Here is a 6,000-nt window from a genome sequence, read left to right as displayed (position 1 = left end):
TGTGGAGCATGTCACGTTACTGTAAAGCTTACAACTGTCACCGCGTACGGATGGACGGCGACATAGTAAAAATCACGGCTGTTGATTTAGCCGTAGGATGGAGAGCGACTGTAGCGAGTGGATGGTAACTTACATGAATGCTAACAAAGGCGACGATACTAAGTGCGTGATATTACTTTCCAATATGACTGCGTACATTCCGTTTATCAACGCATTACGCCAGAACGTGCGCGCGCGTTACACAGTAGACCATGCAGCCGAAATGCGACAGTGCGACCCTGCCAGGAGTCGAACCTGGAATCCCCTGATTCGTAGTCAGATGCCTTATCCATTGGGCCACAGGGCGATGCTTATGACTTCGCCCCATCGTTATTTTGGCTTGCGCATTCGTTTTACTTACGACAGAATTCTTCGTGTTTGTAGCCATGAAAGAAAGGGACTTCTGTGAGTGAATTTTTTTACTGTGGTCTAATAAAAAAGTCGAAACGCAGTGCCCAATATATGAATTGCTCCTAATAGCCGGAAACAGGCCGTGTCGATGATGTAGGCCGACATACGCAACGCAAACCAAAGAACGCTTTATGAAAATCCTAACACGGGCGCGGAAGAAGCCCAAATTAACAGAGTAGATGTAATGCTGAAGACCTCAAACTCCAGCAGCTTCTCTTTCAGACTATTGCGTCGTGCTACAAATAAAAATTAACATGCTTTCGCATAGTCGCGGCTCCCAAAACGGACATTATACGATGTACAGAAACACACATTTCTGTTTTCGCGCCAAATCAATTCCCGGGAGTGGTACTTTTACGTCCGCATACTTCGCACCGTCTTAAATTATATCTCATTTACACGGTAATGTTTAGTATACTTCTACTGTGATAACAAGCATCGTTTATCGTTGGATTGTTGTAAGAAAACATTAAAAATGAGTGAAGCAGCTTCTCCAAAGAAAATCGCACCCAAGAAGAAACCTGCTGCAAAGAAGACAGCTGATCACCCTAAATATGTGGACATGATCAAGGCTGCTATCGCTACCCTAAAGGAACGCGGTGGTTCATCTCGCCAAGCTATTACAAAATATATTCATGCAAATTACAAAGTTGCTGAAAACTCAGATCATCATCTGAAAATGGCTCTTAAACGAGGAGTAACATCAGGCGATTTGATTCAAACTAAAGGCACTGGTGCTTCTGGATCATTCAAGCTAGGTCAGGTAAAAAAAGAAAAACCTAAGAAAAAGGCCGCAGCAAAAAAGCCAACGGCAAAGAAGCCTACTGCAAAGAAAAGTACACCAAAAAAGAAGCCAGCAAAGAAGAGCACGCCAAAGAAAGCAGCAAAGAAGCCTGCCACAAAGAAAGCCTCGGCTAAGAAACCAGCAGCTAAGAAACCCACAAAGAAGCCTGTTGCTAAAAAACCTGCAGCAAAGAAGGTCAAAAAGACTCCCAAAAAGGCAGCAAAGAAGACCGCAAAAAAATAATTTGTGTGTATCTGGCTATTACATTAACAAACGGCTATTTTTATAGCCACACATTTACAAAAAAACATTATCTTGGTACAAAGTTAAACTTGTTTAAGTCACTTAAACAGTTAAAAAAGAGTAATTTTAAGATTAGATTCCCTAAGTTTAAGTATTTTCGTTTTTAAATTTCTTATTTTCTTGCTTTTACTTTTCTTGCCCTTCATATTTTTAACATTGTCAAACTTTATGTAGCATAAAATTTTTATGTAGCATAAAATTTAAACAGAAAGCAGAACAAAGTTTGATATAAAAAGCTAGCCGTAATATTTTTTATGGATGTGTGGCTATAAAAATAGCCGTTTTTTGTTTGGTAAGATGCTTAGGCACGTTCCCCACGAATTCTTCTTGCCAACTGGATGTCTTTAGGCATGATTGTAACTCGTTTTGCGTGAATGGCACACAAGTTAGTATCCTCGAACAAGCCAACAAGGTACGCTTCAGAAGCCTCTTGCAGAGCCATAACGGCTGTGCTCTGGAATCGCAGATCTGTTTTGAAGTCCTGAGCAATTTCTCGCACAAGACGCTGGAAAGGCAACTTGCGGATCAAGAGCTCGGTTGACTTCTGGTATCTTCTGATTTCTCTGAGAGCAACTGTACCAGGTCTGTAACGATGTGGTTTTTTCACTCCTCCAGTAGCTGGTGCGCTTTTCCTCGCAGCTTTAGTGGCGAGTTGTTTTCGTGGAGCCTTTCCTCCAGTAGATTTACGTGCAGTTTGCTTTGTACGAGCCATATTTTAAGAAGTCGATGTAGTACGGATACACAAGACGGTCTAAAATGCACTATCGCGCCAAAGTTTTATTTCTCATATTGATTGACAGCTAAGGTTCAAAACAAACCATTTGATTGGTGCTAAGAAAGTAATTTCTGATTGGCTGCATAATGACATTACGCTCATTACTTTAACATTTTTATAAAATCTGTGTTTTTTGGCTACGGGAAAACGGCTGTATCTTCTGATACACAAAAGCTTTTGACTTTTTTTTTTTTTAGTAAGTAGCAGAAGGTTTGGCGAATTCCAACGATGCCAAATTTATTGCCTTACTGAAACATTAAGACCACGAATTTTTAAAAAAACTACAGTTTTACTTAAAAAAATGTACAAAATGTTCGGAACATTTTGTAATGACGCAACTCTATTGGTTAATTAGGGTGTTTCCACGAGCAGTAGGTAATTTTATGGCCTCTTTTTAAAGCTGTCTGAATTCTGTTAACTCAAACGTTGTTTTTGTACTCGTTCTGTACGCAACTATATCAATATGTCTGGACGCGGAAAAGGAGGTAAAGGATTGGGAAAAGGAGGTGCTAAACGTCACCGAAAAATTCTTCGTGATAACATTCAGGGAATCACAAAACCTGCTATTCGACGTCTTGCTCGACGAGGTGGTGTCAAACGTATCTCTGGCCTTATCTATGAGGAAACCAGAGGTGTACTGAAGGTTTTCTTAGAGAATGTTATTCGTGATGCTGTAACCTACACAGAGCACGCTAAACGCAAGACCGTTACCGCTATGGATGTTGTTTATGCCTTAAAACGTCAAGGAAGAACTCTTTACGGATTCGGAGGTTAAGCGTTGTCATTGCTCAACAAAAACGGCTATTTTTATAGCCACAAATCTTTTAAAACATTACTTTGTGCACGCTTCCAAATTACACAATGTGTAAAGTCTTGTCACAGTTACATTTATTGCTATACGATACTATGTCATATATGACACAAAAAAAATTTAGAAATACTTTGTAGGGTTAATTTGCCTGGGAGTGTTTCCGTGAAAAGCTGGGTTAAGTTAAATGTAAGCAATAACATGGATCAATGTACTTGTCTTTTCTGCAAGTACAGCTAATAATACGTATGAAAAGTGAAGCTAATCCACACACACACATGGGGAAGTATTTTAAATGTAGGCTAGTGTTCTTAAGCACATTATTTAGAAGTTTTATTAACTTCGGTTAACTTGTAGTGACGCCAAGTAAATGTTTTTTTAAAGATGTGTGGTCTTAAAAAAGACCGTTTGTGTTTGGTAGACGTTGGTTTACTTGCTGCTTGTGTATTTTGTGACGGCTTTTGTTCCTTCACTGACTGCGTGTTTTGCAAGTTCTCCAGGCAAGAGAAGACGTACTGCGGTTTGAATTTCACGAGAAGAGATGGTCGACTTTTTGTTTTGAAGAGCCAAACGCGAAGCTTCGGAAGCAATGCGCTCAAAGATGTCGTTGACAAATGAGTTCATGATGCTCATAGCTTTGCTTGAAACTCCGACATCTGGGTGAACTTGTTTCAAAACATTGTAGATGTAAATAGCATAACTTTCCTTTCTCTTTCTCTTGCGTTTCTTTTCACCAGTTCCACCAATCTTTCCTCCTTTTTTGCCGGCTCTTTTTTCACCTTTCTTGGCTACTTTAGGTGCCTGTTTTCCTCCTTTAGCTGCTGCGTCAGACATGGTTAAAAATTTTTGCTACTTAACTTGTAAATAAGCATTAAACTGCAAGTCAAAACTTTTTGTTTATAAGTAAAAAAATCGGATCGAATTCGATCCGAAAACGCCGATACGCAATTTAATTGGTTAAAAAAAAATCTTTTGTTTAATACTTAATTATGATTGGTTAAAAAAACATGATTTCGATCCTATTTTTATGATGAAAAAACGAGTAAAGTTTATTTCGTTAACACTTACGTTAAATATTCGTACGTTTTTGTATTAACTTACAAATCAAATCGCAGTTATGTCTGGACGTGGAAAAGGTGGAAAAGCTAAGGCTAAAGCCAAGACAAGATCCTCAAGAGCTGGACTTCAATTTCCAGTCGGTAGAGTGCATAGATTCCTTCGTAGAGGGCACTATGCTAACCGAATTGGATCTGGAGCACCAGTTTACTTAGCAGCCGTCTTGGAATATTTATCTGCTGAGATATTGGAGTTGGCTGGTAACGCAGCAAGAGACAACAAAAAAGCTAGGATTATTCCAAGACATTTACAATTGGCTGTTCGTAATGATGAAGAATTAAACAAACTTTTGAGCGGTGTAACCATTGCAGCTGGTGGTGTTTTGCCAAACATTCAAGCTGTCTTACTCCCAAAGAAGAACGACAAAGGACAGAAGAAGTAAACCGCTACACTCAGAAAACAACGGCTATTTTTATAGCCACACATCTTTAAAAAAACATTGTTTTTTTCACAAAACTATAACCTTAAAGTCTAATAGATAATCCATGCATACGCCTTGTCCTAAGTAACTCAAAGAAATTAAATAAAAAAATTTGATCACAACGTCAAAATAAATTGCACGTATTTGCCCCTACTAATGTCTACGGCCATACCACGATGAACACACCCGTTCTCGTCTGATCACGGAAGTTAAGCATCGTCGGGCCGGGATAGTACTTGGATGGGGGACCGCCTGGGAACTCCCGGTGTCGTAGGCTTTTCATTTTCATTTGTTGCCTTTTCATTTCAATGGTGCTGTGATATATTTCTTGTTATAACAATTAAGGAACGTGGCGGTTGTTGAAAGTGTTTCCTATGACATTTTCCTACGACATTTTCAGGTGATAGTACGAGAAAAAAGAGCTTTCAAATGCATACAAACTCGATCTATTGCCGATCATCCAATAACCCTGACGGAATGGCAAATAAAATAAAATTCCGCCGCCTTCCGAGGACTTATATCGCAATCACGTTTCGTAACAGCCAAGCGAGGTTTTACCTTAGCGTTTAAGTCACCACCGACATTTGGCCGCGCAACTTTTCTAAGCTCATTCATTTTGACTTAAGGAGGGGGCGAGCGCGGACGCAGGCCCCCACTACCAGAAATTGTACGGTCGAGTTACTGACGTTTGCAGTAATCGCAGAGGTCAGCCCAAGCGTAGTGCAATGCAAGAGCCTCACTCTGGAAGAAAACCCTCATTGATCAGTCTTTACTTCCCCGTCAGGTAAGTATGAGTTGGAACTGCACCGTAGCATGAGGGTACCCTTCAAAGTTTGTTAATGCTTGTGGCTTGAGTGTGTTATAAACTGCCGTGTCGCGGGGCATAGGCTGTATTCTCCCCCAGTGTACGCGTTTTGTTCCCGCCGTAGACTATGCAGAGTGCCGTCGGAAAGAGGACTGCTATTATTCTTTTATTGCTTATGTGGGCCGCCATCGGTAATAGTGCAACACCAAGGCAACCCGTGGTCACGGCGTGAATGAATCCACCTCCATGACCCAAGGCCAAAAATCAGATTAATATACTGACCATTCAGAGAATGGCCTACCAGATATTAAACTGATAAGAACAGATACTACACTTGATCTTAGCCATTAGGCCGAGAAGCGATAAAGAACAAGCGTTGCCATGATAGGCATCGTCCACACACCGTAACTGCTTGTGGAGCATGTCACGTTACTGTAAAGCTTACAACTGTCACCGCGTACGGATGGACGGCGACATAGTAAAAATCACGGCTGTTGATTTAGCCGTAGGATGGAGAGCGACTGTAGCGAGTGGATGG

The 6,000-nt window shown here is 40.6% G+C and overlaps 1 protein-coding gene and 3 non-coding genes across 4 annotated transcripts in view; 1 reads left to right on the top strand and 3 right to left on the bottom strand.

Moving 5' to 3' along the window:
- The window catches only part of LOC130657762 (histone H2A-beta, sperm), a 198,997-nt gene that overhangs the window by 58,737 nt on the left and 134,260 nt on the right, over window positions 1-6,000 (bottom strand). The window lies entirely within an intron of this gene.
- On the top strand, window positions 4,816-4,934 carry LOC130659647 (5S ribosomal RNA). Its single transcript, XR_008986851.1, has one exon. It is a non-coding gene; the product is annotated as a 5S ribosomal RNA (ribosomal RNA).
- LOC130659619 (U1 spliceosomal RNA) lies at window positions 5,285-5,449 on the bottom strand. The gene has a single exon (XR_008986824.1). It is a non-coding gene; the product is annotated as a U1 spliceosomal RNA (small nuclear RNA).
- On the bottom strand, window positions 5,635-5,826 carry LOC130660674 (U2 spliceosomal RNA). The gene has a single exon (XR_008987872.1). It is a non-coding gene; the product is annotated as a U2 spliceosomal RNA (small nuclear RNA).

The sequence above is a fragment of the Hydractinia symbiolongicarpus genome, chromosome 9 (genome assembly GCF_029227915.1).
Source record: "Hydractinia symbiolongicarpus strain clone_291-10 chromosome 9, HSymV2.1, whole genome shotgun sequence".
Classification (NCBI taxonomy): Eukaryota; Metazoa; Cnidaria; class Hydrozoa; order Anthoathecata; family Hydractiniidae; genus Hydractinia; species Hydractinia symbiolongicarpus.
The sequence above is the reverse complement of the archived record's forward strand: the minus strand, read 5'-3'. Positions and strand labels throughout refer to the sequence as shown.